Below are 24,256 nucleotides of genomic sequence, written 5' to 3' on the forward strand. Positions count from 1 at the left end.
TATTTCTTGAAGTCAGTCAGCCCTTGAATTGTTTGTACATTGTTTCATCATGTCCCACCCAGCTGGCCACCAGTGCAGAGGCATTGGAGGAGGACGGTTTGGTCCACGTTGTTAGAGGCTGTGGACAGGCCGAGAAGGACAATGAGGGAGTTTTCCTCTGTCACATTCACATCGGGTGTCATTGGTGACTTTGGGAAGAGCTGTTTCGATACCGTGACAGGGACAGAGATCTTATTGGAGGGATTTAAACATGGAGTTCTGGGAAATGTGGACATGGATTTGGGAGGTGATCAGGACTTTGGAGAGCGAAAGGAGGTGGGAGCTGGAGCGGGAGTTTAATAGGATCGTGGGGTCAAATGTTGGTTTTATTGAGGACAGGTGATGTTGGCAGATTTGAAGGAGAGATGGGCAGTACCAGGAGCAAAGTGAGCTCTGAGAGGGCAGGAAAGGGAGATTGGAGAGAAACTGGAGAAAGATGTGGATTCAGAGCTCGGACATGGGGGATCTTTAGAGACAGTTTGTCCCGATGGGCGAGTGGAAGGGAAGAAAGCAGCAGAGGCAGCTGATCAGTGATAATGTCTTAGGGATAGTAAAAAGATTCAACATCATGTATTTAATAGAAAGCTTAATGATTTTATTTTTATCCAGAATATTAACACCTATAACTGGGCTGGAGTTTACTAACATCAGCAGAAACAGACCCCAGTGAAACATGGTTCAGTTGCAAAACTCAATCACTGTAGTTACTTGTGAACCTGCTGGTGTCTCAGCAGGTTGGATGACTGAGTGAAACCTTTCCCACACTCAAAGCAGGTGAACGGTCTCTCCCCTGTGTGAACTCGCTGGTGTTTCAGGAGGTTGGATGACTGAGTAAATCCCTTCCCCCACACGGAGCAGGTGAACGGCCTCTCTCCAGTGTGAACTCGCTGGTGTGAAATAAGATTAGCTGATCGCCTGAACCCAGTCCCACAGTGAGAGCACCTGAACAGTCTCTCGTCAGTGTGAACATGTTGATGGGACACCAGGTCCCCGGAACTTTTATAGCACTTCCCGCAGTCTGGACATTAAAAAGGTCTCTCCTCACTGTGAACTCGCTGGTGCATCAACAGATGGGATGAATCAGTGAATCCCTTCCCACATTCTGAACAGGTGAAATGCCTCTCTCCAGTGTGACCATGCTGGTGTCTCAGCAGGTTGGATGATTGAGTGAATCCCTTCCCACACTTGGAACAGATAAATGGCTTCTCCCCAGTGTGAATACGTTGGTGCACAGTCAGATGAGACGATCGCCTGAACCCAGTCCCACAGTAAGAGCAGCTGAACAGCCTCTCATCAGTGTGAACGCGTTGATGGGACATCAGTTCCCAGGAACTTTTGTAGCACTTCCCACAGTCCAAGCATTTAAAAGGTCTCTCGTCAGTGTGAACTCGCTGGTGTTTCAGTAGGTAGGATGAACGAGTGAATCCCTTCCCACACTCGGAGCAGATGAACGGTCCCTCTGCTGTTTGACTGCACCGATGTCTTTCCATGCAATTGAATCCCTTCCCACAGTCCCCACATTTCCACTGTTTCTCCCTGTTGGGACTGCATTTATGTGATTAACAGATTAGATGATTGGCTGAAGCCTTGTCCACACACACAACACGTGTATGGTTTCTCCCCATTGTGAACGGTGCATTTTCCTTCCATGTTCAAAATCCGATGAAATTCAGGCTACGATAAACTGTGCAACTCCATCAAATCCTGATGTGATGTTTGGTTTCAGTTTCCTGACTGCAAATCCTCTCCTTCTAATATCCTGTGGAATTGATTTAAAACAGAAAGAGGGAGTGAGAGAGAACCAACAAATGCAGGTTGTGAAACTGAGCTGAATGAATCTGGGAATTTGTGGGGCTGGCACGAGGAAAAAGTGACCACGAAAGATGCTGGATTGTCACAAAAACTCAACTGGTTCACTAAGGTCCACCAGAGAAAGGACCTTCTACACAGTCTGTGCACATAAATTTCAAAATTGTGCCTGAACACCAAGGTCTAGGTCATAGGAGCAGGAGTCCTAACACTGACTCCTGGGGAAATCCACTTTCAACCTTCCTCCATTCTGAAAAATAATTTATCTCTGTATCCTGTCACCCAGTTAATTTTGTACCCATGTTGCTGCTGCCCATTTTGTTCTATGAGCTATAACTTTGCTCACAAGTCTGTTATGTGGCACTTTATCGAATGCCATTTGGAAGACCATGTACACCACACTAACAGCATTACCCTCATCAACCACGCTGTTAACTCTCGAAAAACCTGAAGCAAGTTAATTTAACATGATTTTCCCTTAACAAACTTGTGCTGGCTTTCCTGAATTAGCCCACAATTGCTTAATTGACTATTAATTTTGTCCAGAATTATCACTCCCAAGGTTAAACTGACTGGTCTGGTAGTTGCTGGGCTTATCATTACACCCTTTTTGAACAAAAGTGTATGATTTCCAATTCTTCTGTCCTCTGTAACCACTCATGGGTCTGAATAAGATTGGAATAATATGGTCAGTGCCTCCACAATTTCCACACTGAATTCCCTCAGTATCCTTGGATACATCTCATCCAATCCTGGTGTCTTGTCAACTTTATCAGACAGTCTATATAATACCTTCTCCTTATCAATATTAAACACCACAAGTGTTTGAACTACCTCCTCTTTAACCATGACCTGTGCAGCATCATCTTCTTTGGTAAAGACAGATGCCAAATATTCATTTATACCTCATCCATACTCCCTGTCCCAATGGGTAAATCACCTTTTTTTAATCCCTAATCAGCCCCTGTCTCCTTTTACCACCCTGTTACTAGGTATCAGCCAGAGAAAGCGTTTTGATTTCCTTCCATGTTAGCTGCCAGTCTCTTCTCATACTCTCTCTTTGCTTCTCTTACTTTCTTATTCCAATTTCTCTCTGAATATCCTTTCTTTATCCTGTCTCTCGGTTGTATTAGCCACCTGATATCTCTGTTAGCAGATTTATTCATCTTCATCTTAATCTCTTCTCTTATTTAGTGAGCTGTGGATATGTTAGCCATACCTTGCTCATTTGTAAGAATATGTAATTACTATGTCTGATCTATTTCCTCTTTAAGGCAGCCCATTCCTCAATTACAGTTTCTCCTGCCAACCCTTGATTCCACTTTACTGGGTCAGATCCATTCCCACCCTATTGAAGTTGGCTTTCCTCAGTTAATTATTCTTTCTCCTACAAGTAACCATTGCCCACAGACAGACAGGCCAACTGTTTACCTTCCAGATTTAAAGGCCGATGATATTCAGGTCCTCACGAATCGAGTGACTCTGCCAGATCTGAATTGATGTTTGATTTGAGTTTCCCATCTGTCAACCCTCCACTTCTAAAATCCAGTATCAGAAATTTACAAAAATACTCACCGTCAGTCCAAGATAGAAATTGAGAAGAGACAAACATTTCTCTTGGTTTGAGTTTGCTGTGTGTAAATCCTCCCCTTCTAACCCCCTGTAAAAGGAGTTTCCAAAATCCATCCCTGTCAGTCCAGGATAGAAATGCACAACATTCTCTCCTCCTGCTACCTGGACCAGGATGACCGCGCATGCGCCCTGCTGCACATTGCCCCTGTGAAGATGGCGGTTGTTAACTCGGGCCTGTCTCCGAGAGGAGACGCGGGTCAGAGTTGTCTCCTCTCCATTCGGTGTAACCGCAGGACCGGTAGCTTCTTATTCAAGATTTCAGACCTTCACAGGGTCTTCATGAAGCCTCCCCGCCCACTCCGCCGCCTCCATCCCTCCCCCACTCACCGGCTCCTTTTACTCGCCTGTGTTCGCCATTTCTCAGCGTCTTCCACCAGCTCCAGGTACAGATCGCACTGCGCATGCTCCAGTCAGAGATCGCAATGCGCATGTACCAGTCACTGCCAGGTACTGCGCGTGCGCGAGGATCGTGAGGATAGAGCACATTCTACCCCCCACAGAATCCTGGGTAAACATACCGCCATTGAACGGCTTTTTCTGATAAGATAATAATGTTTTATTATCCGATGATGATTGGCGCCATAGGGCCAATATATAAAATTATGAATATTGATATGGCAACCATAGTGCACGGCCCCTCCACCAGAGTTCTGTCCTGGGTGTAATTAACAACAGAACAAACCCTGACAGTTAGATCTGAAGTCACTGGAGTCTCAGCAGCAGTGCAGAGAAGTGATTTTTCTTCCCATACTCTGACTACTGAAACTCTGTCTTGTCAGCTGGAATGTAGCAATTGTGGATCTAATCCTTTGACCTTCTAAAACTGGAGTGTTAGCAGGTGGGCAGTGAGCAAAGGGTTGCATGCATGAAGTATCTGAATGGTCTCCCACAGGTATGACTGTGCTGCTGTGTCAGAAAATGGAATAACGAGGTGAATCCATTTCCACATTCAGCTGGTGTGATTTCATGGTGTGATTTTGCAACATGAGTTTCAGCTCACACTGGGATCTCAAACCCTTCTAAGAATGTGCTCTACATTCTCAACCACAGTTAGAGAAAGGTGGTGCTGTAAATCTGAAATAAAAAAACAAAATATTGGAATTTTCAGCAGATCTGGCAGTGTCTGTGGAGAGTGAAAGATGTATTTAATTTTCAGGGCTGTGACTTTCCATCAGAACTGCACTGCGTCAGTGAGCAGACTTGAAAACTTAACTCTATTTCTCAATTCACAGATTCTCCTGCATGTGCTGAGTATTTCCATGATTTTCTGCTTTTATCTCTGATTGAAGAAGTTGCATATGAATTGTGCATTAGATTTATTGATGACTAACGTATATTTATTCTCAACCATCTACAAGTGGAAAACTCTTCCACTTGTCTACCCTGTCAACCCCTTTCATTATCTTAAAGGCCTTAGTCAAGTCATCCCTCACTTTCTTTTCCAGAGGAAAACTTTTCAATCTGTTAAATCTTTGTGAATTTGACATATTTTCCAATTCTGGCATCATTCCAGTAAATCTTTTTTACACCATCCCCAGTGCTTCGCTCCTTCCTTTAATATGGAGGCAGAGCTAATCTGAGCATCAAAGTCACATTGTCCCAAATTTCTGTATGTTGTAAGGATCATTATGGCAGTGGGAGAGGGGACTGTGGTTTCGAGCTGTTATTCACCATCCCCTGTTTCAGCCATTCTCCCATTAGCTGAAAATAAGATTAGATGACATGAGCAGATCTCATGAGCCAGTCTGTGACATTATGAATCAATTACAAAGTTGTCTCTCAGCCTTAAAGTGAAGCAGAGGGTATTTTTCATTCTAAATTTGCTAATTATACCATTAAGAATACCTGTCAGAGAATGACTAGATTTCAGCATGGGGCAAATGTAAAGCTCATTTAACATGATTACCAAGCAGCGAAGAGGTGAATTTGTAATTCACATGCACCTTGTTTGTGCATTTCCCAGATTAATAGTTGCACTGAGTCTGTTGTTCTCCATCTTGATATGTTCAAGATGGAAATCCATAAATATTTGGGCACTAAGGGATATGGTGATAGGATGGGAAAGTGGAGTTGAGCTGTAAGAACATTTAATGGTGGAGCAGGCTCAAGGGGCCTTTTGGTCCAACCCTGCTCCTATTTCTTGTGTTCTTATGAACATCACTGTGAATTATTTCCATTGAAGCAGAGCAGATGCAGAAGCACCCGTCCACCTCCTCCCTTCCCTCATTCCAGGGCCCCTAACACTTTCCAAGGGGCACAGTGATTTACTTGTACTTCTTGCTATTCAGTATTGTCTATTCACTGACCACAGTGCGGTTTTCTCTACATTGAGGAGATTAAATCCCAATTGGGTAACTGCTTTGTGGAACATCGCCTTTCAGTCTCCAAGTGTGACCTTGAGGTTCTGGTCATTTACCAGTTTAATCTCCACCCACTCCCACTTTGACCTCGGCCTCCTGCACTGTTCCAATGAAGCTCAATGGAAGCTCGAGGAACAGCAGCCCATCTTTCATTGGACACTTTACATCCTTCTGAGCTCAACATTCATTTTGACAATTTCAGATCATAACCACTGCTCCCATTTTTTCTGACAGTAGGTGCTGGTAATGGTTCTTCTTTTCCCATTTATCCCTCCTCTGGGCCTGTGTTGTTTCTCCACTTGTCCCATTAGTTTATGTCCTTGGCTCATTATCACCCAATGCTGCCTTGCACCATCATCCCATTTGTCATTTAATGACGAGTTCAGGCTCGGACAAGGGGGATCTTTAGAGATAGTTTGTCCCGGTGGGCTAGTGGAAGGGAGGGAAGCAGCAGAGGCAGCTGATCATATTTTCTCAATCTTAGTGACAAAGAAGCTCCATGAGCTCCTCACACTTGTTGCTGGAGGTGGGGATGGAGGAGACAGGGGAGAGGGAGAGCCCTTCAAAAGGAACTAACTTGTGCTAGAAATATCAAAACGACTCAACTGTTCATCGCAAAGCTGATTTATTCCAATTTTATACAGAATCTGTAACTGGGCTGGAGTTTATTAACATCAAAAAGGAACTAACGTGTTAAAAATAGTAAAAAGGTTCAACACATTGTGTTTAACACAATGCTGATTTATTTGACTTTTATCTAAGTGGGCTGGAGTTTTTTAATGTCTACAGAAACAAACTATAATGAACATACTTCAGTCCTGAATGTTATTAAGAGCAAAATCCCATCATGACAGTTACTTGTGAACTTGCTGGTGTCTTAGCCGGTGAGATGACTGACTGAATCCCTTCCCACATTTGGAGCAGGTAAATGGCCTCTCTCCAGTGTGAACTCTCTGGTGCAGCAGCAGGTTGGATGACTGAATGAATCCCTTCCCACATTCGGAGCAGGTAAATGGCCTCTCTCCAGTGTGAATTCTCTGGTGTCTCAGCAGGCTGGATGACTGACTGAATCCCTTCCCACATTCGGAGCAGGTAAATGGCCTCTCTCCAGTGTGAACTCTCTGGTGCAGCAGCAGGCTGGATGACTCACTGAATCCCTTCCCACATTCGGAGCAGGTAAATGGCCTCTCTCCAATGTGAACTCTCTGGTGTCTTAGCCAGTGGGATGACTGAGTGAATCCCTTCCCACATTCGGAGCAGGTAAATGGCCTCTCTCCAGTGTGAACTCTCTGGTGCAGCAGCAGGTTGGATGACTGAATGAATCCCTTCCCACATTCAGAGCAGGTAAATGGCCTTTCTCCAGTATGAACTCTCAGGTGTCTCAGCAGGCTGGATGACTGAGTGAATCCCTTCCCACACCTGGAACAGGTGAACGGTCTCTCTCCAGTGTGGACTCGCTGGTGTGCGATGAGATGAGATGATCGTCTGAACTCAGTCCCACAGTGAGAGCACCTGAACGGTCTCTCATCAGTGTGAACACGTTGATGGGACTTTAGTTCCACAGAAGTTTTGAAGCACGTCTCACACTGTGGGCATTTAAAAGGTCTCTCATCTGTGTTAACTTGCTGATGTCCCATGAGGTTGGCTAATTGAGTGAATCCCTTCCCACGCTCAGAGCATGTGAATGGTCTCTCCCCAGTGTGAGTGCACCAATGAGTTCCCAGTTCCAATGGGGATTTGAATCTCTTCCCACAGTCCCTACATTTCCGTAGTTTCTCTCCGTTGTGACTGCATTTATGCTCAGTCAGGTCAGATGATCGGCTGAAGCCTCGTCCACACACAGAACACGTGTACGGTGTCTCCCCACTGTGAACGGTGCTTTTTCCTTCAATGTTCAAAATCTGAAGATACTCAGTTTAAGATAAATTAGGCGACTCCATCAGATCCTGATGTGATGTTTGGTTTCAGTTTCCCGACTGCAAATCCTCCCCGTCTAATACCCTGTGGAATTGATTTAAAACAGAAAAAGGGAGTGAGAGAGAACCCACAAAAACACAAAGGCAGGTTGTGAAATTGAGCGGAATGAATCTGGTAATTTGTGGGGGCGGCACTGGGAAAAAGTGACCATGAAAACTACTGGATCATGATAAAAACCCAACTGGTTCACTAATGTCCCTCAGGGGAGGGAACCTGCCACCCGGTCTGGGCCTACACAAGACTCTGGCCTCTATAAGAACATACGAAATAGGAACAAGAGAAGTCCTAACACCCCGTCGAGCCTGCTCCACCATTCAATACGATCGTGGCTGATCTTGGGCTTCAACTCCACTTTCCCACCCACTCCCCATATCCCTCGACTCCCTGAGAGACCAAAACTCTGTCCATCTCAGCCGGAAATATATTCAATGATGGAGCATCCACAACTCACTGGGCTGGAGAATTCAATGTGACAGAGAGAGAAAGAGAGAGAGGAGTGGGAGAGACAGAGAGAGAAGGTTACTAAACAAAGCACAGGATGTCAATAAACAGAATTCAAGTGCATAGGATTGGGGTAATATCCTGTTATAGATTGGGAATTGGTGAACAGAGAGAAAACAGAGAGTTGGAATAAATGTCTCATTCTCAGGATGACAGGCTGTTTTTGTGGGATACTGCAAGGATCAGTGCTTGGCCCACAGCCATTCACAAACTATACAAATGATTTGAAGGCACTCATTTAAGCAGCACCTAAATTTTCACATTCTCATCCTTGTTTTCCTCCATGGTTGTGATCATTCCTATCTCTGTAACCTCCTCCAGCCTCACAATCCCCCCGAGATATCTGCTCTTCTCGAATTCGAGAATGACTGATTTTAATAATTCCATCACTGATTGCCATTCTGTCAGTTTCCAAGACTCTAGAATTCCCTCCCTAAACCTCTCCGCCTCTCTACCTCATTTGCATCCTTTAAGATACTCCTTCAGACTGACCTCTTTGACCAAATTATTGGCCACCTGCCCGAGTATCTCCTTGGTTTCTAACATTTCTGTGAAATGTCTTGGTAAACTATATAACAATAAATGTGTGATATAAACACAAATTGTTGTTGTTGATTTGGAGATATATCAATGTCCCTTCCTCATCGCTGAGTGAATAACCTGTAGCTCCTTACCTACCAGCATTGTGCGAGCATCTTCACCACACGGACTTAATTAGTAATGGGTTGAAAGGTTATGGGGTGAGGGAGGGAAATTGGAGTTGAGGCCAAAATGAGATCAGCCATGATCGTAATGAATGGCGGGGCAGGCTCGAGGGGCTGAATTGCCCACACCTGCCCCTAGTTCTTATGTTCAAGGATCTATGGACATGCACACCAAGGGTCTGTACTTCCCGGGTCCTACCATTCATCATGTACTCCTTGCCTAGTTAGTCCTCCCAAAATGCATCACCTCACACTTGTTGGGATTAAATTCCATTTTCCAGTGTTCTGCCCATCTGACCAGCCCGTCTATATTGTCCTGTAGTCTAAGGGTTTCCTCCTCGCTAGTTACCACAATAGTGATTTTTTTGTGTTACCTGTGAACTTACTGATCATACCTCCTACATTCATGTCTACATCATTAATGTCCACTAAAAACAACAAGGGACCCAGCACCGAACCCTGCAGTACGCCACTGGACACAGGCTTCCAGTCACACAAACAACCTTTGACCATCACCCTCTGCCTCCTGACACTGAGCTAATTCTGGATAATTTGCCAAATTGCCCTGGATCACATGGGCTCTTACCTTCTGGACCTGTCTCCCATGCCAGACCTTGTCAAAAGCCTTACAGAATTCCATGTGGACTACATCAATTGAACTACCCTCATCTACACACCTCGTCACCACCTCGAAAAATTCAATCAAATTTGTTAGACATGATCTCTCACTGACAAAGCCATGCTGACTATCCTTGATTAATTCTTGCCTCTCCAATTGGGGATTAATTCTGTCCCTCAGAATGTTTCCAAAAGTTTCCCTACCACTGATGTTGGACTCTCTGGCCAATAGTTCCCTGGTTTATCCCTAGCATTCTTCTTTAATAATGGCACCACATTAGCTGTCCTCCAGTCCTCTGGTACTTCTCCTGTGACCAGAGAGAATTTGAAAATTGTCAGGGCCCCTGCAATCTCCTTCCTTGCCTCCCACAACACCTGGGATACATCTCATCTGGGCCTGGGGATAAATACACTTTTAAGGCCCAATAAAACCGCTAATACCTCCTCCCTCTCAATACTCATTTGTTCAAGTGTATCACAGTCCCTCTCCCTAATTTCTATATCTACATCCTCCTTCTGTATAGTTAATACAGATGCAAAGTACTCATTTAAAACCTCATCTACATCTTCCAGCTCCTCACACAGATTGCCATTTTGGTCCCTGATGGGCCCTAATCTTTCCCTGGTTATCCTCTTGCCCTGAATATACTTATAAAATGCCTTTGGATTTTAACTTATTTCACCCAGCTGTGTTTTTCATGCCCCCTCTTCGCCTTCCTAATTTCTTTTTTTAAGTAACCCCCTGCACTTCCTCTACCCATCAAGTGCTGCTGCTGTTTTGAGCCCTCGGTATAAGCTTCCCTTCCCCCCCCCCTCTTATCTAATCCTGTCAATTCCTCAACATCCCGGTTTGTCTGGACTTGTTGGTCCTTTGTGGGGAAATGTTGGCCCTGCACTCTCACTATTTCCTTTTTGAATGACTCCCACTGCTCTGATGTTGATTTTCCTACAAGTAGCTGCTCCCAGTCCACTTTAGCCAGGTCCTGTCTTATCATATTGAAATTGGCCTTCCCCCAATTCAAAACCCTTATTTTCGATCCGTCTTCATTCTTTTCCATAACTACTTAAATCTTACTGAGTTATGGTCATTATCACTGAACTGCTCCCCCACTGAAACTTTTACAACTTGCCCAGCTTTGTTCTCTAAAAGAAGGTCCAGCACCTCTCATGTAGGACTTTTTATGTGCTGGCTTAAAAATCTCTCCTGGATACATTTGAAGAATTCAGCCCCCCTCAAAGGTTTCACACTTTGTCTATCCCAGTTAATATTGGGGAAGTTGAAATCCCTGACTATTATTACCCTATTATTTTGACACTTCTGAGATTTGCCTACATATCTGCCCTTCTATCTCTCCCTGACTGTTTGGGCGTCTATAGGATGCTCCCAACAATGTGATTGCGCCCTTTTTGTTTTTAAGTTCTACCGATACGGCCTGATATAAGGAACCTTCTAAGATACCATCCCTCCTTACTGCAGTAATTGACTCCTTGATCAATATTGGGACACTACCATCTCTTTTACAACCTCTGCCCCCTTCCTGTCTCACCTGAAGATTCTATACCTCGGAATATTGAGCTGCCAGTCCTGTCCCTCCCTCAGCCATGTCGCCGTGATAGCAATTATATCATATCCCCATGTGTTAATCAGCATCTGCAACTCATCTGCCTTACTCACAACACTCCTTACATTAAAATAAATGTCATCCAGCCTTACCATGTTGCCTTGTGCCTTAACTTGACTATGTACACCCTGCCTTCCAGACTGACTTGTTTTTTCTTATATACTTGTATGTACATCACCCCATACTATACCTCCACTCAGTATCCCACCCCCATGCCAAATTAGTTCAAGAGCCAACCAACAGCCCTAGCAAATATCCCCGCAAGGTTCCCCACACCTTTTAAAGGACTTCTCATACTTAAATTTAAAGATCTCTTGTCATTGTGAATGTGGTGTCCCAGCAGGTGGGATGATGTCCTGAAACTTTTACCACACTGTGAGCAACTGAATAGGCTCTCGCCAGTGTGAATTCAATGTGTTTCAGCAGGTCAGTCCAAAGAGACAAATATTTCTCTTGGTTTGAGTTTGCTGTGTGTAAATCCTCCCCTTCTAACCCCCTGTAAAAGGAGTTTCCAAACACTCGGTGTAAACTGGGCTCCGGGAGTTTCTAATCCAGGTTTGGAGTCCTACACCGGGGGTTTGTGAATCCTCCCAGTCCACCCTCCGGCTCCATTCCTCTCCTGCACTCGGCCCTTTCTCACCCGCTGGACTTTAAATTCCACCACAACAAAAACAAAAATACCTGGAAAAACTCAGCAGGTCTGACAGCATCTGCTGAGAGGAACACAGTTAACGTCTCGAGTCCATATGACTCTTCAACAGAACTAAGTAAAAATAGAAGAGAGGTGAAATATAAGCTGGTTTAAGGGGGGGTGGGACAAGTAGAGCTGGATAGAGGGCCAGTGATAGGTGGAGATAACCAAAAGATGTCACAGACAGAAGGACAAAGAGGTGTTGAAGGTGGTGATATTATCTAAGGAATGTGCTAATTAAGGGTAGAAAGCAGGACGAGCAAGGTACAGATAGCCCTAGTGGGGGTGGGGGGAAGGGATCGAAATAGGCTAAAAGGTAGAGATAAAACAATGGATGGAAATACATTTAAAAATAATGGAAATAGGCGGGAAAAGAAAAATCTATATCAATTATTGGCAAAAATATTCCACCGCCTTCGTCCCGGTCCCCCGCCCACACTGCGCATGCTCAACTCCCAGCAGGCTCCGCCCCTCTCACTCCGAATGGCTGGAGGACCATTTGCTCCCGCTCGGTCCTCCAATCCCACCCCTTCTTCCTATTGGTCCGGAGCTGCCGCCAATCATTCGGTGTCGAAACATGCGCAGTCCGTGAAGACAAACGGGAGCTCCAATGAGAGGATTTAAAATGCGGGTTTTACAAAGTCCGAGTGCAAATCCAGAACCGAAAATAAACGCGTGAACAGAGATAGGGCCGGCGGATGAATCTGGAAACTTCATAAACTCACGGTCCTGGCCCTGGCCCCGGCCCCAATCCCTCAATAAGGAGCCACCGCCCCGGGTTTGCTCGGCGCTGCGGGAGAAATGCCCGAGTTAACGGCCGCCATCTTTATAGGGGCAATGTGGAGATTGGCGCATGCGCGGCCGCCATCTTGATTGGTCGATGTGCTACAGGGCGCATGCGCGACCCCATCCTCACGGGGACAATGAGCAACAGCCCGAGGGAGACATTCATAAAATGTGTGTTCACCAGGAGTTTTAGATCAGCAGCAATAGAATTATAAACCCACAGTCACTCAGCAGTACAGAATTTAAGTATTGCTGAAAAAGGGAGACATATTTGCTGATATTTCATGTTGCACTCCTCTGGACAGATGCAAAAAAAACAAATTTCTCAGCGAACAACAATTGATTCTGCACGAGGAAAGAGTGTTGACTGGTTTGGGCAGTCAGCTCTGATTGATCAAGGCATCACCATGGAGAATGCACCAAAGAGCTATCATCCTCCATACTTCTGTTTAATTCAACAAAAGGCCCCATCCCTGGACATGAACCTTCTGTCTGCAGTGGACAGTTCCTTGTGTATGAATAGATGTAGCTTCTAGCAAGCATAACTGAGCCATATTTTGAGCCCGACTGATAATCTTTGAAATTCAGTGTCCTTGCGTCTGTCCTGATGAGTACAAGATAAAAGTTTTGACAGAATGTCCCTTTTTTTTAGCAACACTCAAGTGCCTTAAAGGGGGGAAATGTGGCAGACAGAGGGAGAGGTGTACATAAGAACTAGGAGCAGGAGTAGGTAATTCAGCCCTTCAAGCCTGCCCCGCCATTCAATACAATCATGGCTGATCTCATTTCAGCCTCAACTCCAATTTCCCGCCCTCTCCCCATAACCTTTCAACCCATTACTAATTAAAAATCTGTCTATCTCCTCCTTAAATTTATTCAGCATCCCGGCATCCACTGTACTGTTTATGGAGAGAATTTTAGAGTTTGGGACAAGGGAACTTCAGGATGGTCATTAATGCTGGAGCGATTAAAATAGGGAATGTACAAGGCCAGAATTCGAGCAGTGCAGATATCTCAGAGGGTAATGGGGCTGGGGGAGATTACAGAGAAAGGGAATGGCCATGGAGGGATTTGAAAACAAGGATGAAAATTTTAAAGTCAAGTTGTTGCTTGACTGGGAGCCAAGGCATGTCAGGAAGCAGAGGGGTGATAGTGGAACAGGACTTGCTATGAGTGAAGACATGGACAGCAGATCTTTGGATAGCTTCATGTTTACGGAGAGTAGAATGTGGGAGACCAGCCAGGAATGTGTTGGGATAGTCGTTCAGGTTTGGAGGTAACAACGGCAGGGGTGAAGGTTTCAGCAGCAGAAGCATTGAGACAGGGTGAGGTCGGGTGGAAACAGGATGTCTTAGAGATGGCACAGATATGAGGTCAAAAGCTCATCTCGAGATCAAATGTAGCAACAAGGTTGTGAACAGACTGGCTTAATCTCAGACTCTTCCCAGGGTGAGAGATGGAGTTTGTACCTGGGAAATGGAGATTGAAGCAGGGATTGAAAACAGTGTCTTCAGTCTTCTCAGTATTTAACTGGAGTTAATTAGTCATAAGGAAGAGAAGCAGTAACCAGAATGGGCCATGAGACTGATCCCATGGTTTAACATAGTTAGAGAGGGAGAGAAGGAAGGAAGGAAACCCTGGGAGGTTTGGAGAAACCACCTTCACAATCACTCATTAAATCTCTATACAGTAAGGTTTTGACACAAGGTTAACATCTGCTATTCTGTATGGTCGGTCAGGGGGTTTCAGATTAATGCTTTGTCATGAATACTGGAGTGAATGATGAAACATATTGTTATCTTCAGTTCGACAAATTTGTTAAAAAGATACAGGAAAAATTATCCAAAACTCTGTTTGGTTTCAGCACAGGGAGGAGGGAGAGTGTTTGGGACAGGGATTTGCAGCTTTGGGAGAAGAAGGCAGGAAATAATGTTCCATAGAAATGAGAATTGTCTGCTCTGAATTTATATCCTGTTCTTACAGTGATCACTTTTGTAAACCCCTTTTACAGGGTATCGGAAGGGGAGCATTTACAGAGGGGGAACTCAAACCAAACATCACATCAAGATCTGACAGAGTCACTTGATTCATCAGAACCTGAGTATCATCGGTCTTTGAATGTGGAAGGGAGAAATGTTTGTCTGTTCTGTCTGTGGGAAAAGATTTCAAACATCAGTGAGTCTGGAAAAGCACCAAGACACACACACACCCGAGTGAGAGTGTTCCAGTGAACTGACTGTGGAATGAGCTTTAACCAGTTACACAGCCTGAAATAACATCACACCATTCACAGCGGGGGAGACTGTACACATGTTCTCTGTTTGGACAAGGATTCAACTGATCATCAAACCTGGAGAGACACAGGGACACCTGCACCATGGAGAAACCGTGGAAATGTGAGGATTGTGGGAAAGGATTCAATTACCCATCCCAGGTGGAAATCCATCGACGCAGTCACACCGGGGAGAGGCCGTTCACCTGCTCCCAGTGTGAGAAGGGATTCACTCTGTCAGCCAACCTGCGAACACATCAGTGAATTCACACTGAGGAGAGACCATTCACTTGAAGGGATTCACTCAGTCATCTGAGCTGCTGAGACACCAGCGAGTTCACAGTGGGAAGAAGCCATTCGCCTGCTCTGAGTGTGGGAATGGATTCATTTCCTCAACCAACCTGCGAACACACCAGCGAATTCACAATGGGGAGAGACCGTTCGTCTGCTCTGAGTGTTGGAAGGGAATCACTCAGTCATCTGACCTGCTGAGACACCGGCGGGTTCACAGTGGGGAGAGGCCGTTCACCTGCTCCGAGTGTGGGAAGGGTTTCACTCAGTCATCCCAACTGCTGATACACCAGCGGTTTCACAATGGGGAAAGGCCATTCACCTGCTCCGAGTGTGGGAAGGGCTTCACTCAGTCATCCCACATGTGAACATACCAGCGAATTCATGCTGGAGATACATTGTTCACTTGCTCCGAGTGTGGGAAGGGATTCACTCAGCCATCCCACATGCGAACATACCAGCGGTTTCACAATGGGGAGAGACCATTCATCCACTCCGTGTGTGGAAAGGAATTCACTCAGTCATCCAGGCTCCAAACATACCAGCGAATTCACACTGGAGAGAGACCATTCACCTGCTCCGAGTGTGGGAAGGGATTCACTCAGCCATCCCACCTGCGAATACACCAGCGGTTTCACACTGGAGAGAAACCGTTCACCTGCTCCGTGTGTGGGAAGGGATTCACTCAGCCATCCGGCCTGCTGAGACACCAACGGTTTCATACTGGGGAAAGACCATTCACCTGCTTCATGTGTAGGAAGGGATTCACTCAGTCATCCCACTTGAGAATACACCAGCAAATTCACACTGGAGAGAGACCATAAGAATATATGGAATAGGAACGGGAGCAGACCATTTGGCCTCTCAAGCTTGCTGTGCCGTTCAATAAGATCATGGCTGATCTTCTTGTGTTTGAATTTGCACATTCCCATCTAACCTCGATAACCTTTGATTCCCTTGCCTAACAAGAATCTATCTACCTGTCTTAAAAGTATTCAATGATCGCGCCTCCACCGCCTTCTGAGGCAGAGAGTTCCAAAGTCGCACATTCCTCTGAGAGAAAAAAAATCTCCTCATCTCTGTCCTAAAAGGGCAACCCCCTAATTTTGAAACAGTGCCCCCTAGTTCTGGACTCACCCACAAGAGGAAACATCCTTTCAACGTCCACCTTGTCAAGGCCATTCAGGATCTTGTATACTTCAATCAAATCACTCCTCCCTCTTCTAAACTCCAGTGGAAACAAGCCCAGTCTGTCCAACCTTTCCTCATAAGACAGCTCGCTCATTCCAGATATCAATCTGGTGAACATCCTTTGAACCGCCTCCAATGCATTTATATCCTTCCTTAAATAAGGAGACCAAAACTGCACACAGAATTCAAGGTGCGGTCCTGTATAACTGAAGCATAACATCCTTACTTTTATGTTCAACCCCTCTCGTAACAAAGGATAGCATTCCATTAGCCTTATTAATTACTGGCTGTACCTGCATACAAACGTTTTGACACTCATTTACTAGAACACCTAGGTCCCTCTGCACCTCAGAATTATGCAGCCATTCTCCATTTAAGCAATACTCTGCTTTTTTGTATTTCCTGCCAAAGTGACCAACTTCACATTTTCCCACATTTCACTCCATTTGCCAGATCTTTGGCCACTCATTCAACCTATCTACATCCATCTGCAACCTCCTCATGTCCTCTTCACAACATACTTTCCTACCTATCTTTGTGCCATCAGCCAATTTAGCGACCATGTCTTCACTCCCCTCAAATAAGTCATTAATGTAAATCATAAAAGCTGAGGCCCCAGCACAGACCCCTGTGGGACTCCACTCGTCACATCCTGTCAATCAGAAAAAGACCCATTTACACATACTCTCTGCTTTCTGCCAGCCAGCCAATCTCCTATGCATGCTAATAAGTTACCCCATACACCATGCACTTTTATTTTCCATAATAATCTTTGATGTGGCACCTTATAAAATGCCTTCTGGAAATCCAAGTACAGTACGTCACAGGCTCCACTTTATCCATTGCGCATATTACTCCTTCAAAAAAATCTCCAATAAATTGGTTAAACATGATTTTCCTTTCACAAAACCATGCTGACTCTTCCCAATTGCCTTGAGCTCTTCTAAGTGCCCAGCTATAACCTCCTTAATGATTGATTCTGATAACTTCCCCACGACAGACGTCAAGCTAACTGGCCTATAGTTTCCTGTTTTCTGCCTCCCTCCCTTCTTGAATAGAGGGGTTATATTTGCTACTTTCCAATCTGATGGAACCTTTCCGGAATCGAGCGAATTTTGGAAAATTAACACCAGTAAATTACCTCAATTACCAGCTACCTCATTAGCCGCCTCTTTTAAGACCCCAGGATGTAGTTCATTGGGTCCCAGAGACTTGCCAGCCTGCAGCTCCATCAATTTGCTCAGTACCATTTCCACAGTAATTTCTATTTCACCAAATTCCTTTCTCCTGTCACCTCTTGATTTGCAGCTATTACTGGAATGTGTTTTGTATCCTTTATATTGAACATAGAAGCAAAATATTGTTCATTTCTTCCACCACTTCCTTATCTACTATTAACTCCCCACTGTCACCCTCTAGAGGACCAACACTCACTTTGCTCACTCTTTTCCTTTTTAAGCACCTGTAGAAACACTTGCTATCCATTTTTACATTTCTAGCAAACTTCCTCTCACACTCTAATTTCTTTCTCCTGATTAACCTTTTAGCCATTTTCGACTGTTCTTTAAATTCTGTCCAGTCATCTGTCCTGCTGTTCATCTTTGTGGAGTTGTCTGCTTTTTCCTTAAGCTGATGCTTTCCTTAACTTCTTTAGTTAACCACAGATAGTGGGTCCTCCCCTTATAATTTTTCTTTATGGTCGGGATGTACTCATTCTGAATACTTTGAAATAGCCCCTTAAATATCTGCCACTGCTTCTCGATTGATCTCTCCTCTCGCCTAGTTTCCCAGTTCACTTCAGCTAGCTCAGCTTTCATCCCCACATAATTGCCCTTATTTAAGTTTAAGATACTAGTCTTTGACCCACTCTTCACCCTTTCAAACTGGATGTAAAATTCAACCATATTGTGCTCGCTGCTCCCTAGCAGTGCCCTTACTCTGAGGTCATTAATTAATCCTGTTACATTACACAATACCAAGTCAAATATAACCTGCTCTCTGATTGGCTCCTGAACATGCTGCTCTAAGAAACTTTCTCAAAAGCATTCGAAGAACTCCTCATCCAGGCTGTTACTGCCAATCTGATTTTTCCAGTTAATGTGTAGATTAAAATCACCCATGATTATTGCCGTCCCTTTATCACAAGCACACAATGTTTTCTCTTGAATACTTTGCCCTACACTATGGCTGCTGTTAGGAGCCCATCAACCACTCCCATTAATGACTATTTTTCCCCTACTATTCCTCATCTGCACCCAAACCGATTCTCCGTCCTGATCTCCTGATCCAAGGTCATCTCTAACTATTGCACCAATGCCCTCTTTGATTAACAATGCAACCCCTCCACCTTTACCGAGCTTCCTATTCTCTTTGAATGTCATGTACCCCTCAATATTAAGGACCCAATCTTAGTTGTCCTGCAGCCACGTCTCCATAATTACTATCAGATCATATTTATTTACTTCTGTGTGGGTCATCAATTCATTTACTTTGTTTTGAATGCTATGTGCATTCAGATAAAGAGCCTTCAGTCTTGTCTTTTTGTTACCATTGTAACATCTAGTCTTGCCTGTTGATTTATTCTCAGGCTTTTTCTCTCAGTCCTTTCCTGCCATTCTCTGACCATCATTTCTCATATTACTATTTTGCTCTCTTGTCTTGACTCTGCACCTTGAATTGCTACCTCTACCCAAGCTTGATCCCTCACTGCTCTTGTTTAGTTTAAAGCCCTCTCTACATACCTAACTATGCAATTTGTGAGGACACTCATCCCAGCACGGTTCAGGTGTAAACCATCCCAATGGTACAGCCCCCACTCTCCCCAGCACTGATACCAGTGCCCCACAAACCGGAACCCAGTTCTCCCACACCAATCTTTGAGCCACGCATTGGTCTCTCTAATCTTATTTGCCCGATTCCAATTTGCACGTGGCTCAGGTAATAAGCCAGAGATTATTACCTTTGAGTTTCTGCTACATAATTTGGTACCTAGCTCCTTATACTGACTTTACAGAACCTCTTTCCTAGTTCTACCTATGTCATTGGTACGTACATGGACCATGACAACTGGGTTCTCCCCCTCCCATTGCAAGTCCCTCTCCAACCCTGAGCAGATGTCCGGAACCCTGGCACTGGGCAGGCAACACAACCGTCTGGACTCTCACTTTTTGCTGCAGAAAACAGTGTCAATGCCCTCACTATACTATCCCCTACTACCACTACATTCCTTTTTGCTGCATGATTGGTTCCCTGTACCACAGTGTCATGGCCAGCCAGCTCATCCACCTTGCAAATTTCGCTTTCATCCACACAGGTTGTGAGCACCTCAAACCTGTTGCAAAGTCTGAGACTCCTCCACTCCTGCCTGCTCAGTCCCATTACCTGCCTCACTGACAGTCACATCCTCCTGTCCCTCACTGCTGATCAAACAGATGACCCTCTTCTAAGGTGACACTCCTCACTCATATCCCTGGTCTGAATTTATAGACGCTCCTCACTCAAATCCCCGGTCTGTATTTATAGGCACTCCTCACTCAAATCCCCGGTCTGTATTTATAGACACTCTTCACTCAAATCCGTGGTCTGTATTTATAGACACTCCTCTCTCAAATCCCCAGTCTGGATTTATAGACACTCTTCACTCAAATCCCCAGTCTGTATTTATAGGGGCTCCTCATCTCCCCATGTCTCCTGCAGGTCTGCTCCGCTCTGACTCCCAGCAAGGTAGGCCTCACTCGAATCCCCGGTCTGTATTTATAGGCGCTTCTCATCTCCCGAGTATCTCCCACAGGTCCGCTCCGCTCCAACTCCCAGCAAGGTAGAGGGATGGAGCCAGTGACTATGGAGTGGAGTTTGTAGCGGGGACTGAAGACAATGGCTTTCGTCTTCTCAATATTTAAATGGAGGAAATTTCTGTTAATCCAGTTCTCCCAGTATCCTTGGGTACATCTCATTTGGCTCAGGTGACTTCACAACTTTAAAGTAAAAGCAAAATACTGCGGATGTTGGAATTCTGAAACAAAAGCAGAAAATGCTGGAAAAACTCAGTAGGTCTAACGGCATCTGTGGAGAGAGAACAAAACAGTGAGTCACACGGACTCGAAACATTAATTGTTTATTTTCATTCCACAGATGATGTCAGATCTGCTGAGTTTTTCCAGCAGTGACGGAGGAGGGGGCGGGGCTGGATGACCGAATGGGTGCAGCTGCTCCTCCAGCCAATCAGACTGAATGAGGGGCGGGGCTGATCTCGGTTCTCCCTCATTGGCTGAAACTCTGCATCATTCTGAAAGCTGATTTGTCTCAAACTCCAGGAGAAAACTGGACCTTTCTGTTTGTGACTTTAAACAGATGAAACCCTGTGGGTGTGGAGCAGACATTTCAACATTTGTTACTGAAATGTGGGAACATGATAAAACAATATACAAACAATTCAAGGGCTCACTTCAAGGAATGACTAGCCAGGCAAGGAAAGTCACCAATAGAACAAGTAGAATCCCTGGTTTCCATAAATGAACGGGCAGAAGGGTTAGGACAGGTTTGGGAGAAGGTTAATCCTGTCATCATTCAGAACATCACATGGAAGCCCAGGCCTGGGAGAGGGGGATCCACTGCAGACATAGGAACAGGGGAATGAAAACAAAAAATGCCGGAAAAACACAGCAGGTCTGAAAGCATCTGCGGAGAGAGAGACAGAGACAATGTTTCGAGTCCGTAAAACCCTTTTTCAGATCTAAAAGGAGGTAGAGATGTGGTGAAATATGTACTGATTAAGGGGGGTGAATTTGCCCAATCTCTCTTCATAAGACAGTCCCACCATCCCTGGAACAAGCCTGTGAACTTTCATTGCACTCCCTCTAGGGCAATAATATCCTTCTGAGGCAAGGTGACTAAAACTGCACACACTACTCCAGGTGTGGTCTAAACAAGTTTCTAAACAATTGAAGCAAGACTTTACTACTCCTGTACTCAAATCCTCTTGTGGCAAAAGCTAACATTCCACTAGCCTTCCGAATAGCTTGCTGCATCTGCATGTTAGCCTTCAGCGACTTATGGACAAGGACACCCAGGTCCCTTTGTACATCTACCCTTTCTCATCTCTTATCATTTAGGAAATACTCTGAACGTCAGTTCCTTCTGCCATTTTTCCACAATATATTCTATCTGCCATGTGCTTGCCCACTCACTAAGTCTGTCCAAATCCTCCCATAGCTGCTTTACATCTACCTCATAACACATTCCCACCTCGCTTTGTATCATCTGCGAACTTGGAAGGATTACATTTGGTCCCCACATCCAAATCGTTAATATATATTGTGATCAACTGGGACCCAAGTACTGATCCTTGTGGTACCCCACTAATCACAGCATACCAACACGAGAATTACCCGTTTATTCCTACTCTCTGTTTTCTGCCTGTTCGCCAATCCTTAATCCATGTCAGTGTATTGCCTCCTATCCCATGTGGGTTTATTTTGCTAATTAATATGTCAGGTCCCGGTGACTTATCAACTTTCAATCCCATTTTAACTGATATTAATTACCTTCAACTCCTTATTCTCCCTACTCCCTTGGATCTCTAAACCTGGGAGATTTCTTGTATCTTCCCCGGTGAAGGCAGACTCAGAATTATCATTTAGCTTCTCTGCCATTTCTCTATTTCCCCGACTCTGCATGCAATGGATCCACATTTGCCTAAAGCAACTCTTAGAGTCTGTTTTTATCTTTTCTCTAGATTGCATTCATATGCTATTCTCCCTCTCTTTACCAGTTTCCTGGTCTTCTTTTGTTGTATCTTAAACGCCTCCCAATCCTTAGGTTTACTCCCACTTCTGGCAACTTTATGAGCCTTATCTTTAAATCTTATACCATCCTTAACTTCCTTTGTCAGCCACGGTTGACTGACTTTTTGGGGGTTCTGCACCTTGAAGGAAGGTGTATGTGCTGTAAGCTATTTAATAATTCTTTGAAGACTATCCATTGCCTCTGTACATTTTAATGTATTTTCACATTCTATCTCAGCCAATTTCTCCCACACGCCTTCATAATTTCCTTTATTCAACTTTAACACCCTTGCTTCAGAGTGAACTACCTCATTTTCAAACATAGTATAAAACACTATAATATTGTGTTCACTCGCCCCTCAAGGTTCTTTTACAACAAGATTATTAGTTAGTCCTTTTTCATTACATAATGCTAGATCTAAAATAGCCTGTCCTCGAGTCGGCTCCTCAACATACTGCTCTAGAAAACCATCCCCAACATACTCCAGAAATTCATCTTCCACAACATCAGTGCTCAATTGGTTTACCCAGTGTACATGTAGATTGAAGTCATCCATGATCAATGTATACCCTATGCTACATGCTTCTGTCATCTCCTGATTAATACATTACTATTACCATTACTATCTGGCAGGCTATGAATAACTCCAACAAATGTCTGCTGCCTTTTGCTAATGCTTAGCTCCACCCAAACAGATTCCACATTGTTCTTCCAAACTGAGATCTCCTTTACTAATGCACTGATCTCATCCCTTATTATCAGCACAACTCCACCTCCTTGTCTGCCTTTACTAAACTTCCAGTATCCATGAATATTCAGTTCCCAGTTTTTGTCACCATGCAGCCATGTTTCCATAATGGCAATAATATCTTACCCCTATAATATCTTACTATTTGTGCCTTTTGATCATCGATTGAGAATGCTGTGCGCAGTCAGAGAGAGTGCCTTTAATTTTCCCTTTTTAACATAATTCTGCATTCGAAGCAGATTTAATGCTCTGCTTTGTTTCTCCTGCCTTGTAGCCTCACTACTACTTCCTGTTACCCATTTTACTTCCTTCTAATTTTACACTTAAAGTAAGGAGGACTAGTAGAATAAATTAACAGTAACTTCACTTTGCGACACTTCTCCTAACTTTACCTTACTTTGGTTTACTTTATGACTCTATTTCACTTTGACTTGATTTAATGTTACTGCCCTATTGTTGGTGTTCCTTACTGAAATACAGGCAGCTACTTCTTTATAAATGTTATGTTTTTTTTTTCTAGTTTTAAGCTATTTAAACACAATCCCTAACAGCAACTTCTCACCAACCAAGTTTTCCTGTGATGTCGCCCTTGGGTTTATTTTCAAACTCAGCCCGCTGCCCGATCGGAGGTGTTCCTCACAGGTCTGGCTGTCTCCTCTCCAAGAAGGTGAGACACGTCGGGAAGGACCAGAAGAGAAAGTTTACCTGTGTCGCAGCCACATAGGATCTCACTTGTGGCTTTGATAAGAACTGTTTTCGAACTGAGGCAGGGCAGAGGGATTCAAACAGGGAGTTCTCGGAAAAATGGACAGTTTTGGGAGATTACAAAATGTTTAAGGATTTTTGAAAGGAAAGAGAGGCTGGAGATGTGGCGGCAGCATGCAAAGATGGAAGAGTGAAGGGCTTGTTTTTATTTAAGGATGTTATAATGATGGAAGGTTTAAAGGAGACCGGAACAGTATCTGAAAAGAAAGAACCATTGACAATGACGGCAAAGATGGGGAAGTTGGATGGTCAGTAGTTTAGTGGGAAGAGGGTCGATGGAGCAGTTGGTGCACACAGAAGGCATGAGAGGAGATGGGAGAGAAACTGGTAAAAGATGTGTTCTCTCATTAAAACTTACCTCTTTGACCAAGCTGTTGATCATGTGCCCCAATATCTCCTCATGTGCTTCAGTGTTAAATATTCCGGTATAATATTCCCGTGAAATACTTTGGAACGTTCTATTCTA

General features: G+C 44.4%; 2 protein-coding genes and 1 long non-coding RNA gene across 3 annotated transcripts in view; 2 read left to right on the forward strand and 1 right to left on the reverse strand.

Annotated features, from left to right (window-relative positions):
- LOC144698295 (uncharacterized) overlaps positions 1-24,256 on the reverse strand; it is a 666,343-nt gene that overhangs the window by 110,220 nt on the left and 531,867 nt on the right. The gene's annotated exons all lie outside the window — the stretch shown is intronic.
- Positions 1-24,256, forward strand: part of LOC144698278 (uncharacterized) — a 251,559-nt gene that overhangs the window by 78,200 nt on the left and 149,103 nt on the right. The gene's annotated exons all lie outside the window — the stretch shown is intronic.
- The window catches only part of LOC144698279 (uncharacterized), a 167,259-nt gene that overhangs the window by 27,792 nt on the left and 115,211 nt on the right, over positions 1-24,256 (forward strand). The gene's annotated exons all lie outside the window — the stretch shown is intronic.

Source organism: Cetorhinus maximus, chromosome 23 (assembly GCF_964194155.1).
Source record: "Cetorhinus maximus chromosome 23, sCetMax3.hap1.1, whole genome shotgun sequence".
NCBI lineage: Eukaryota > Metazoa > Chordata > Chondrichthyes > Lamniformes > Cetorhinidae > Cetorhinus > Cetorhinus maximus.